Raw genomic sequence first — 13645 nt, forward strand, 5'->3', positions numbered from 1 at the left:
CCTGCCAATGGAGGGAATGCAGGTTTGATTCTGGTTGGGGAACTAAGATTCCACATGCTACAGAGCAATTAAGCCCGTGTACCACAACTACAGAGTCTGTACTCTAAAGCCCATGAGCTGCAACTATAGAACCCATGAGCTGCAACTATTGAAGCCTGTGCCTAGAGCCTGTGCTCCAAAAGAGAAGCCACGGCCACAAGAAGAGTAGCCTCCACTCGCCTCAACTAGAAATGTCCACACAAAACAACGATGACTCGGCACAAATCAAAAAATAAATAAAATTTGTTTAAAAGATCAACAATGGTTGTACTAGTAGTAGTCATATTTAGCACTTAGGAAGTGTTGACTATGTAAATTGCTGGTTATCATACACTAATTATCTTCTTGTCTTCACACCAGATCTATGACATACTTAGTATCATCATCATTTTTTAGATAAGGAGACTGAGACTTGACTAAGATCATATTTTAGGCTATGGGAAAATTATATAAGGTCTCTAATTATAAAGGCTTTTGGTTTAAGTAGGCAATTATGCTAATATTAGGTGAGGTGATCTGATGCATCATTTAACTGGCATCATGGCAGAATGAGGTACGGTTATCTCTGGAGAAGTAAGTTTTCCAGACTAGCTCATCTTTACTACTTTGTGGGCCTAAATTTTTAAAGTACAGGTATAACTGTCTGAAGGTAAGGAATCATTATGAACATCAGTTTTGATTCTGTGCCTTCCTTTGGGAATGGACCAGAGACACCTGGGGGGTGTAGGCCTCTTTTTCCTTACTAAATAATTCAAGGATGCTTTGTGTGTTGTATGTGGGTTTTCTTCTATAGTTTGTAGGTTTTTACTTTGAATTTTTCTGTCTTCTCCTTGTCAAACCAACACTTTTTTTTCCCCCTCAAAAGAATCCTTGAGCTTGGGCCCATTTCTAGACATCTCTCTTTTGGTGACCTATATATACTATTCCTCTTCTGTGCTTGTAATAAACTGGACTACCCAGTTTGCTTGTATGTTGTATAAAATAAGAGCAAAACCTGGGTTCCTAGACCTTTCATGTGTTTTGATGGTTCCAAATGCTTCCTCGGCTCACTAGGACCTGAGTGGCCCTGCCCAGATAAATCAGAGTGTTGCACAGGCTTTGTTCCAACAAGTGAGATGTTCCTAAGAGACCACAGCTTTTGAGAGTTTGGAAGTTTTAATGCCATTTGTTATGAGGACAATTTGCTTACGGGCTTTCTTTTCATGTATTTTTACATTTGCGATCTCTGCTCTTAACTCCACTTTTAAAAATCCTTTAAAGGAAACCAAATATGCCTTGTTCCAATTCCAATAAGGTTGCTTTGAATGTTTTGAACTTGCAGTCATGGTTGAGACGACCTAATTTGAAACACATTTGGAAGTTCAGCTGAGCCTAACCTAAGTAGTTTCAATGATTTCTCGTAAGAGTTCACTTTTTTTTTTTTTGTCTAAATTCAAGCCCCAATATAGTTTATATTCTTCTGTAGTTGAGACATTGATCCGAGAAAAAATAGTGAAGCCATCATAATCATATTAGAAAGAGGGAAAAGGGGAAAAAAAGAAAAGGAGAAAAGAAACACAAAACACTGTTCTGCAGACTAAAATCAGTTCAATAAACAATGGTAGGTGCTAAGAACCGGTCTAAGGGACAGACATGTAAATCCTCCCAATCACACTCACAATAAAGTTCAAATTCTGGGCCTGATCACTTGCCTACACCTCTAGGCTCTTCTCCCACCCGTCTTGGCCTCGTAATATATGTAGCAGTCTTCCAACAACCATGTTGCTGGCCCACACTCCAAATCGACAGGTGTGGGACATTCCTCTGTTTTGAATGTCCCTATGACCTCTGCCTTTTTTCATCAGGCAAACTCTTACTCATTCTTCAAAATACAGCAGAAGTATGACCACTTCTGAGAAAGTTCTCTCTCTTCTCCAAGACGCAGTTACTGAACCATGCTGGACATTGGATGTCACCATGTCCATTTTTGTACTCCTACTTTATCTTCTGGAGTATTCTTCTTACAAGAAAATATCCACATGTTTACTAATTTGCAAGCTCTTAAATAAAAAGTTTATTTATCATTACTGTTGTCATGATACTGGACACATAACAGACAAACAATACATATAGATTAAGTTTAAATTTGAGTTATAAGAGAGTTCCTGTTCTCTGGGAACTCACAAACTAGTGGTGATACAGATTCACGCATTTGAAATGCTAACATGAGATGAGCTACAACCAAGGTTCTGATAGGGTGAATGCATTGATTCTTTAATTAGATCATCTGTGGAAAGTTTATACAGCTTAGGTCTTGATTGAAGAGACATGTCTGCTAATATAAAAAATCAAGCCAACTCAGAAATAAACCCTTACATACACTGTCAAAAATTTTTGATAAGTGTGCCAAGACCATTCAGTGGAGAAAGGACACTGTTTTCAACCAATGTTGTTAAGGAAACTGAACATCCATGTGCAAAAGAATGAAATTGAACACTTACCTTATACCATAAATAAAAATTAATCCAAAATGGAATAAAGACCTAAATGTAAGAGCTAAAATCATAAAACTCTTAGAAGTAAACATAGGAGAAAACCTTTATAACATTGCATTTGGCAATAATTTCTTGGATATAATACCGGAAACACAGGCAATAACTACAAGAAAAATAGATTATAAGTTAGACTATATCAAATACAAATATAAATATAAATTAGACTATATCAAAATCAAAAAGTTTTACACAAAGAACACTATCAAGAGTGAAAGGCAACCCATGGAATGGAAAAGATGTTTACATGTCATATGTCTGATAAAAGGTTAATATTCAGAAGGTAGAAAGAACTCTGACAACTCAACAATCACCAAAAACAATCCAATTTAAAAATGGACAACAACTTGAACAGACATTTCTCTAAAGAAGACATACAACTGGCCAATAAGCACATGAGAAGATGCTCAATATTCCAAGGAAATTGCAAATCTACAATGAAATACCACTTCACATCAAGATGGCTACTCTTAAAAAAATAAAAATAAAAAACAAAAGAGAAAATAAGAATTATTGGCAAGGATGTGGGAAAATTGTGCCCTGCTTGTGGGCATGCAAAATGGTGCAGCCATTATGAAACATAGTATGCTTGTTTCACCAAAAATTAAAGAGTTACCACATGACCCAACAATTCCACTTTGGGATATATATCCAAAAGAAGTGAAATCAGAGACTTAGATATCTTCATGCTCATGTTAATAGCAGCATTATATTCACAGCAATCAAAACATAGAAAACTCTCGTGTCTACTGCCAGATGAACGGATAAACAAAATTATATAAATCAAATACCAGCCTTATATTTGATAAGCCTTAAAAAGGAAAGAAACTGGCACGTGCTACAACATGGATGAACATTAAAGACATCATTCTAAATGAAATAAGCCAGATGCAAAAGGACATACAATGAATGGATCCACTTACCTGAGATATCCAGAGAAATCTAATTCAAAGTGGCAGGAAGAGATGGTTGTTGGTCTATGGAGGAGGGAAAACAGGGAGTTACTGTTTAATGACTACAGAGTCAGCTGGGGCAGACAAAATAATTCTGGAGGTGGATGGTGGTGATGGTTACACAACAGTGTGAGTGTGCTTAATGTCATAGGACTGTTTCCTTAAACACGATTAAAATGATAAATGTTACGCTATAAGGTGGGGTTAGTGGCAAAGAACCTGTTCGCCAATGCAGGAGACCTAAGTGATGTGGAATTTGATTCCTGGGCCAGGAAGATCCCCTGGAGGAGTGCTTGGCAACCCACTCCAGTATTCTTGCCTGGAGAGTCCCCATGGACAGAGCAGCCTGGCAGGCTATAGTCCATAGGGTCACAAAGAATCAAACACAACCGAAGTGACTTAACATTCATAGATATATTGCCACAATTTCAGAAAATTAAAGAAAAAAAGCTAAAATATTCCTGTCATTTTTATCACCCTTTTGTATACCTGTTACCTTAGAGGCTGAATGCATGAACACGCTGAAAAAGCTGATAAGCATCTGACTTCCATTTAGTTATGTTAAGCAAGGTGGAAGGGAAGAAATCCGCTTGGTGCCATCATGCTGGAGGTTTGCTGACAAATCTCAGCTTAGAACCCAGGTGAACTGGCTCCCGACCCCATACAGTGCCCTAGAGGCACGGTCATTCCCCAGTGAAGGGCAGGTAGACTTCTGGGACACGTCTAAGCTTCGGGCTCCTGGTGTAGACCTCGGGAGAAGACACCTCTAAGGTGCCTTAGCTAGGCCTCTCCTCCCCTGACTGTGGAGCATCTGAACTTACTATGGGCATTAAAATTTACCATTCCACAGCCAAAAAGGGATAAACTCAACTGGCTATGATTCAGGACTGAAACGGAAAGCTTCACCTTCACCAGCGAGCGTCCTTCCACCTTCCTCCTCCACCCAGGAAATGCAACAAACTACTGGGTCAGAGGTTTCTTTCCTCCCCACGCCCACCCCCAGCTCCTAATGCAGTGCAGGTGTGGGAGCGGTCCATCCAGGCGCTGAGAGGAGGGGTGAAGGGCGACAACATTCCTGAGCAATTCAAGCTCTTAAATCTACTTCTGTTCATTCGCCAAAGAGTTTTTGGTTATAGTAGGGAATCAGCAAACTTTTCCTGCAAAGTGTCAGATAGTAAATATTTTAGGGTTAGGAGGCTGTAGGGTGTCTCTCTCACAATTATTCAGTGTTGCTCTTATAGCACAAAATGGGCCTAGAGACAGATAAATGGATATACTTGTGTTCCAATGAAACTTTATTGGTGAAATTAAAACTTGAATTGCATATAATTTTAACATGTCTCAAAATATTATTTAAAATTTTTTTCAACCACTTGAAAAAAAAAATTATTAGCTTGTGGGCCTCACCATATTTGGCCTATAGTACTTCATTTGCTCACCCCAAGTCAAATACTTTTAATCTTCCTACTTTAAAAAATTAATGTAGCTCACTTGTTCTTGAAGGGAAAGGACCTAGAGGTAATTTACTCAACAAAGTTCAGCAGAATGTGGTGGTTAAGAGCATAGACTCTAGGAACAGAATGGTTGGGTTTAAACACCAGTTTCTACCACTCACAAGCTGTTAAGGAATTACTTAAACTCTCTAAACCTGTATCTCCTCATTTACAAATTGAAGCTGACAAATACAGAACCCAGCTAGCAAGGTTGTTGGGTTTCCCAGGTGGTGCTGATGGGTTCTTTACCACCTGCCAATGCAGGAGACCTAAGAGATGTGGGTTCAACACCTGGGTTGGGAAGATCTCCTGGAGGAGGAAGTGGCAACCCTTTTCAGTATTCTTGCCTGGAAAATCCCATGAACAGAGGAGCCTGGCAGGCTACAGTGCATAGGGTGGCACAGAGTCGGACAATACTGAAGTGACTTAGCATGCACGCAGCAAGGTTGTTATATGGCCTAAATGAATCTACACACATTGAATGCTTAGATCAGTACCTGGTGCCTTATAAATGTCAGCTATCTGCTCCATGATGCCAAGCCTGGTATTAGGTCCTTTATTCTATGTATGATGGCCATTTGATAAGCAACAGATTTCACATAGCTAAGCAACTTGCTCAAGGTTAAAGCAATGGCTGGTTTTAACCCAGGTGATCTGCTGTGGTCCAGGTGTCTCCCTCTTTCACTCAAACCATACTGCCTCATCGTTCCCTTCAGAGACACTCCTGCAGGTTTCGACTTTGCGGACCCTATATTTACAACAAATTTCCTTTCTCTCTTGCATCCATTATTCTTTTTCTTTTGGTTCTCCTCTGATCTTCTCTGCTGTTCTCAGGGGTTTCTCTTTCTTCCCTTATCTCTGTAAGTTTGGGCTTCTCCATTGCTCAGGTCAAAGGCATTTACAACAGTTCTCTAGGGTCTCATTCATGGTCCTGGCTTCAATTATGAACAATCACCTTTTTGTAAACAAATCCCACAGATAGTTGTGACCTATCTTCCCAGTCCCAATTTTTTTGTTGTGCTGGACTCAGATATTTTCAGAGGGCATCATGACAGATAGATTTCAACCTTGTACTGATCTGGCTTCACTTTTGAGCACTGCCGCTCATCACGGTGGGATCCTGGAAGAATCATACAACCACTCTGAGCCTCGGTTTAGAGATCAGTAACATAGAGGTAATAATAGTAACCACCGAACAGAGTTGTTGTAAAGATAAAATGCGATGAATATGACAAAATTAAGAGGGCTATTCACTCTTTTATTTATTCATTCAACAAACAGCTACTGAACACCTCCGAGGCCCTATTCAGTGCATTCCAGACAGTGGATGATGTTACTAAAGCCCTGTATCTCTTCACTTCAGCATCTCTCCTTGGAAACGTGCTCTTCTCTATATTTGCCCTCTGCCCACCTTCCAGTCTTCTGGATTTCAGCCCATAGTTCTTAGTAATGCTACTTGCTGTCATCCCCTACCTTCCAAATATAAAATCTTGCTTCTCTTTTCCTTTCTTTCTTTCCCTTTTCCACTGTTACCATCCTAGAACTAAACCTGGATGATCTCAAACCTGGATTCTTCTTCCAAGCCAATCCTCAAATTTTTATTTTATTTCAGTTTGGAAATTAGTATCCAGGAGAGTTTTGGACAGGGAAGGAAAAGGATCAGAAGAGTCGTGCTTTCTGAAGCTTAATTTGCGCTCCCCATGAATTAAAGTGGGAAGAGGCCAAAAAGGAGACAGATGAATTAAATGAATTAAATATAAATTGATAAAAACTTAAAGGTGCTGACGTTAAGTTCGGAAAGGAGGAAGAGGAGGCTGTAAGAAGGATTTTTGAGGTGTCTGTGTGGGACTGAAATAGATGTGGGTTTTCAACGTCACCCCAGTTTAGAGGCTTAGTAACTAGAAGACTAATGATACTTTTTCACAACTTTTGCAGCATCTGTTTATCATCTCTGCTTCTCATATGTGTAATTTCACCTACAGTCTGGTGTAGGTTATTTCAAGTATGACTATCTTTCTCTTCCATTAGGTTATGAGCTCCATAAACCATAGTTGATGTTTCTTCATCCTTTTCTTTTTATTTCAAAATTTGCTCACCCTGAGCCTAGGCAGTGCTGATAAGTGCTTTAAAATATCCATGGCTAATTGAGTGTTTGGATGGTATTCTAGTGTAGGTGGCTGTTTTCTTCCTCAGAGCATTAGATTTAGGTCAGCTAGGTCAGTTTGTTGCTGAACTCAGCCTATTCCATGAAGAAACATATATATCCTTGCTCAAACATTTAGATAATTCACAACATTTCTTTTTATGAGTGAACTCTGACCCTCATGGAAGCTCCCATAAGAACCTGGTGACCCACTGCCGTTGAGCCTGAGACAGAGGAAGCAGCGGTGACGTCCTGAAGCCTGAGAACTCAGCAGACCCTCTCAATGGAAAGGGCTGTTCATTTGTCTGAATCCCTTGTCCTCATATGTGTACTTCACCTGCCTGCTGCTTTCCCCTTTTAACTGGTAAACACTTGTGTGTGTGCTAAGTCGCTTCAGTTGTGTCTGACTCTTTGTGACCCCATGGACTGTAGCCCGTCAGGCTCCTCTGTCCATGGGATTCTCCAGGCAAGAATACTGGAGCGGGTTGCCATGCCCTCCTCCAGGGGATCTTCCCGACCCAGGGATCAAACCTGTGTCTCTTATGTCTCCTGCATTGGCAGGCAGGTTCTTAACCACTAGTGCCACCTGGGAAGCCGACACTGCACCAAAAAGATGCCTGTTCCCTGACCCACTTCCTTAAGACAAGGTCAGCTCATGTTGCATTTAGGCTGTGTAGCAGGTCCAGGCAAATGCTCTCGTGATTCCTTGAAGCTCGGCTTCAAACAGTGTGGCATACATACGAGGTCCTGGAAACCCAAGCTGCAGGCAGAGCAGGCTAGTCTGCGACAGAAGAGCACATGGGTGGGTCTTCCTGAGCAGCCTCTGAGCAGATGGCCAGTCTAAGCATCCGGGCGCAAATCACTCCAGTCACATCTGAAAACCAAACAAGATTCTTTAGAACTGTGAAGTCTGGAGAGTGTTATGTGTTCTGTACGATATCAGAGAAATTGTTTCACATCCTTCCTTCTGAGTAGGAAGAAAACCCAAAAAACAAAAACAGGGCAGTAGCTAGGATCAAGAAGATCAAGGCTAAAAAGTAAGCCTGACATCAGTGGGAGGCTGGGGTCCTAGAAAAAGAGAAGGTAGAAGTCTAGAGCCAATTTAAGAAGTAGGAAGTTCTCTGCTAAGCTGGGAGTAAAGGGGAATATCCAGGGGTACAACTAGGCAAAATCACGAGGCAGATGACAGACAGGGGGAGAGGAATGATTTTAGTCTTGCTGGCATCTTCAAGTTATCTTGGGCTGGTGACCTCATCAACAGAAAGAACTGACTGACTTTCCAGAATGGTGGAGTCAGAGGCTCTCCTAGCAAACACAGGTCTAGGTTTAAGTTCTGCATCTACACCTAACCTGGGTGTGACCTTGGAAAGGCACCTCACCTCACAGAAGCTAGGATTCCTCATCTGCAAAATGGGTAGGATATGCCTATTCTCAGGGTTATTGTGAAGGTTAAATGAATTAATGGATGAAAGACTCAGCTTAACCCAGTCCAGTGTGGCAAATAGGACATTCAATCAATAGATGCTCTTTTATCTTTCTCTCTCTCTCTGCCTTTCACAGGACAGATAGGGCTCCCAAAACCCCATTAAGGGCAGAATTCTTTCATTGCTGCCTCTATGCAGAGAGGAGAGAGGCTTGTCAAGAACTGTGAAGGATCTGAAACATTAAGTACTATTAAGCTTACAAGTTAACCTGACATGTTTTCATGGATGCTGAAAAAAACACATGAGTCTCTCCTAGATCAGAGAAGAAGGATTTGATTACTTGTAGTGCAGCAAGCAACATGAGTAGCATCATATTTGCGTTGCTTCCCCAGGTCCTAATTCCACAGGGCAATGGGAGGAGAGCCAGGTGATGGCTGAGAGCACTGTGGGGTGTATTACAAGAGAGGAGCCCGAGCTTAGAGAACCCTAGTTTTGTCTAATGAAGAGTCAGCATACCTGCCCTGTGCCCCGGGCTCTTTCTTTCTTTCGATGCTATTTGCTGTAGAGACATCCTTGAAAAGATGGAACGAAGGCAGTCACCGCTCCTGCTTGCCAGACGTAAAAAATGTGAGACAGACACATGGAAAACCATTTCCCCAAAGGCATAACAGAAGTAGTCCATTTCCTTTCTGTCCTTCTACCAGGCTCACTAACAGAGGCAGGCTTTCTGTACAACAGCACTTTGCTCGGTGAACATGGGCGTCTCCCACATCACATGTGCCCTGCATCCCATTCCTCTTCACCTCCTCCCATCATGTGGTGCACCCCCACCAGGAACTTTTGGTACCCGTCGGGAGTGGCTATGAGCAGTGGCAGAGCCCACAGCTGTGCAGGCTGCTGGCGACCAGGACAGGGCTTTGCCCTGGGAATCTAGTTTAAGCTTCCATAAATAATGTGAGAAGAAAGGAGTTGAGGCAAGGAGAAAAAGTCAAGGGAGGGAGCGAAACATCTCTTCTCTTCTCTCCACACTTGGGCAACAGTTGATCCCAGCTTGGAGGTGAAAACTGAGCCAAACTGGTTTCACTGAATTGGAGCAGGAAATTTCAAGAGTCTCATATATCGCCTTTCAGGTGCACAGGCCCAGGGCCAGCTGGACGCCTGCAAGAGGCCACCTACATGGAGTTATTCAAGGGACAGCATGAACTCCACCTGCTTTCAAATATCACCCGGCACCTGACATTTCCATTATGTTCTCTCCTTCAGGAAAGACGTGGTCCCAAAAGGACCCTGTTCCAATATAAACACGCTCTCTGGGAGAAACAACCTCGGCTATTTATAAATGCTCTCAGAGGTGGCCCATGCATTGAACACACACGTTTGGAGCACCAACTCCATGCCTGACATTGTGTGAGGCACTGGCCTTCAAGTGTGATCAGCTATAGTCTTTGCCCCCAGAGAAAAAAGGCAATTCAGATGCAAAGTTACATGCTTCTTGAAGTAAAAGAATTACAGGTTGGCAGAGCAGCATAGAGAAGGGGGCACTTCATCTTAGTTCAGAAGACCAAGAGGTATTTTTGATGGGAGTTCATTTTAATCTGAGACCCTATGGGTTAAGTGTTTCTCATCTCTATTTTAGAGGTGAAGTGACTGAAGCTTAAAGAATCAAAATGACTTACCTGACGTTCCTTGCTGTGTAAGTGACAAGATCCAGACACATACATATCTTGACAACAGTTTAGTGGGTTATGGTTATTAAAGTTTTCCCAAGTTGTTGTTCAGTCACTGAGTTGTGTCCGCTTCTTTGGCACCCTATGGACTGCAGCCTGCCAGGCTTCCCTGTCCTTCACTATCTCCCAGAGTTTTGCTCATAGGGCCTTCGGAGACAGTATCTATGAAAGCTGAATCTTAACTGTGGTGGGAGATAGAGAGGGATCAGGTGAAGACAAGTGTGTGGGTCAGGTAGGGAGCAAGGTCCAGAGGAAGTAACACTGCTTGGGAAAGGCCAGCCCAGTGGTTGGGTACTAGGGCCATGGAGGAGGAGTAGATGAGGCCTGAAACCAGTGGATATTGTGATGGAGGATTTTTGGGTGAAAAAAAAGGTTTTTTTAATAAGAAGTTTTAAAGGAGAAATTATGATAGAAAGTTTTATGTGAGCAGCAAAACCTAATTCTCCCTAACTTACAGTTTTGCCCAAATCACTGCTCCATGTAATACCCACTGTCACTACTCCAGGAAGCCGGAGTCCAGCACCTTCTGAATACCCAGAGAAAAAAGGGAGAACTCAATCAGAGTAGCCAACTCCATGCTGGACTCTTTACCGGAGCTGAACAAGGGATTCCCTAGTTCTTCTCCAACATTCCCCCCTCTCCATCCTCTGTCAAGGCTTGCTCTGTCCCAGAGGGAGTTCAAGTATCAGGGAATGAGAATTTACTTCTCCACTATGCCTTGACCCCATAGGAGCCTGAAGTTCCCTGCTAATGGCCTTGGCATCTGGAATGAGCACCGTGACTTGTGTAGCTTAGCAGCAGACCCAGTTCTGAAACAAGAACAGAAAAAAGTGGAAACCATTTTGAGTTGGACAGGGGCTTATATCATATACTATGGCTTGAAACTTCCTCTGACTCTTAAAGCCAAGCCAAACTTGTTTGAGTTTCAAATATCACCATTTAGCAGTTGATGGGCCTGGGCCTCCTTCTCTTCCGACTGAACTCTCGGCCAACCTAGGCAACATTTGGATTCAATTTGAGATAGAAAAATTGGGTGAGCTCCTTGCCAAATTCCTGTGAATCTGTGTCAAACTCAGTGATTTAGGCTAAGAGTTGGGGTGTGGCTGAGTCCCTGGAGGAATTCTGTGGTTGCACAATCCACAGGAAATGAAGCAAAGGGTATTTTCAAAACTACCTCCAAGGAAGTGGGCTGTAGAACCTCAGTCTTATGGGGCCCTAGATTTCAGAGCTTTCACCACAGAGTTTAAGTGTTCCCATTGAACTTAATGGTCTTCCAGGACTTGCTTAGCCATCTGTTCATTTTTCTTCCCCATCACCCCCAACCTATAGGTTATTATCTATTTTGAATGAGAAGAAATGAGTACATAGGGATAATAAATTTCTTCCTCCAGGTCAAGAAGATGGCGAAACTGGACTGCAGACCTTACTTGACGTGTGTAATCCACCAAAAACTTGGTCTCTGAACCCTTCAAAGTTTGTTTTTCTTTTGTTATGGGACAGGTGACTACAATGCCAACACAGAAGTCACAATAGATCTAGAGAGATGGGAATGTCATATATCAGTTCTTTTGAAAAATTAATCTAGAGAGGAGATTTTTCAGGTGATGAGTTTTTCAGGCATGCTCTCAAGAATGGTACCCTTTAAGGAAGGGAAGCAGCACTGGGCAAAGGGCTGCGTTCACAAGTATGGGCCTAACTGATGCCACAGGGAAATCTGGAGAAGTGAAAAGCTATGAATGGTTGTCTGGAACTGTGGTATTGGATCTGGGCAGTCATTAGATGTGAGCCTCTCTGGGGAGGGGACATGACCTTGGGCAAGGAAGTCTCCTTTGACAGAAAGCAATTTCCAGGGAAGGCTCAGTTGTGGGAAGTACATGGCAACACTTTGGGTTGCTAGAGCACCTTGGTTCTAAAAGGAACCACAGCATCCACTATGGGAGGAAAAGTAGAACTGTATGCCGAGGACTCAGAGTTCTAGGACCAGTTTTATTGAGGTCATGTCCAAAGTGATGAAACATTGTTCCTAGAACAAGGAATGGGGCCCACTGACATCTAAGACTCCAAAGACTGAAGAGGCAGAGACCCAGAAGATGGCACCCAGAGGTAAACCACTCCATGGTCCTGCAAGTTTATATAGGAAATAACTCAGGTTTGATGGACAGTGGGAAACGATCAAGAGCAGACAAAAGAGTCAGCCTGTGAAAAAGAACATGATTTAGCTAAGATGACTGTGGACATTTCCAGAACTAATTGAAAATATATAAGCCTTGAGTTATTTCTGAAGCATCCTAGAGTCTCTACTTTCTTCCCCAAAGCTACTCTGAGGCTTCCCAGAGGCTTAACCTGAGTGCTAACACGGTACCCCCAAGGTCAGTCTGACCACTGGAAGATCCCTAGGGGTAGGGGTCAGAAGACCTGAGTTTGGGGATCCAGTTGGCCAATTGGGTGACTTTGACCCAACTAATTCTTTATCTTTACCTATTTTCCTTATCTCTTCCCAACACCAAAATTATTGAAAGATGAACTCATTGTCCTGTACTAGATAACAAAGTGAGCATTTACATTTTTTGAACATGGAAAAACATGAAGGGGGATTCAAAAACAGGCTTCCTCATCCTCTTCTTTTCTCTCCTGTTCCTGTTCCCCATGCTAACTTTTTGTGGCATGACTATTATGCTGTTTAGACACTTCTTTTCATTTGTTATTATTTTCATTTTTGTTAATATCTCTTCAGTTCAATTCAGTTCAGTCGCTCAGTCATGTCCAACTCTTTGCAATCCCATGGACTGCAGCACGCCAGGCCTCCCTGTCCATCACCAACTCCTGGAGCTTGCTCAAACTCATGTCCATCAAGTCGGTGATGCCATCCAACCATCTTATCCTCTGTTGACCCCTTCTCTTCCTGCCTTCAATATTTCCCAGCATCAGGGTCTTTTCCAATGAGTCAGTTCTTCGCATCAGGTAGCCAAAGTATTGGAGCTTTGTCTTCAGCATCAGTCCTTCCAATGAATATTATGATTTCCTTTAGGATTGACTGGTTTGATCTCCTTGCTGTCCAAGGGACTCTCAAGAGTCTTCTTCAATACCACAGTTCAAAAGCATCAATTCTTTGCCGTTCTACTTTCTTTGTAGTCCAACTCTCATGTCCATACATGACTACTGGAAAAACCATAGCTTTAACATCTCTTCACCTTGAGCAAATTCTTTTTTCAGACCAACTCCTGATTCTGTGAACATGTGTGGTGTTTTATAACCTGTATGTTCCTGCCAAAGTTATTCTGGCCACTGAGAATCCCATCCTGTCCATTTCAGAGCTCTCAAAAAATTGCTATTTG

General features: G+C 42.3%; 1 long non-coding RNA gene across 1 annotated transcript; it reads right to left on the reverse strand.

Moving 5' to 3' along the window:
* Nucleotides 1-3056: 3056 nt before the first annotated feature.
* LOC122449732 lies at nucleotides 3057-11113 on the reverse strand. The gene is made up of 4 exons (XR_006272010.1): nucleotides 10260-11113; nucleotides 9100-9188; nucleotides 7901-8033; nucleotides 3057-3547 (listed from the first exon to the last, which is right to left on the reverse strand). It is a non-coding gene; the product is annotated as an uncharacterized LOC122449732 (long non-coding RNA).
* Between the last annotated feature and the right edge of the window lie 2532 nt (nucleotides 11114-13645).

The sequence above is a fragment of the Cervus canadensis genome, chromosome 11 (assembly GCF_019320065.1).
Source record: "Cervus canadensis isolate Bull #8, Minnesota chromosome 11, ASM1932006v1, whole genome shotgun sequence".
Lineage (NCBI taxonomy): Eukaryota > Metazoa > Chordata > Mammalia > Artiodactyla > Cervidae > Cervus > Cervus canadensis.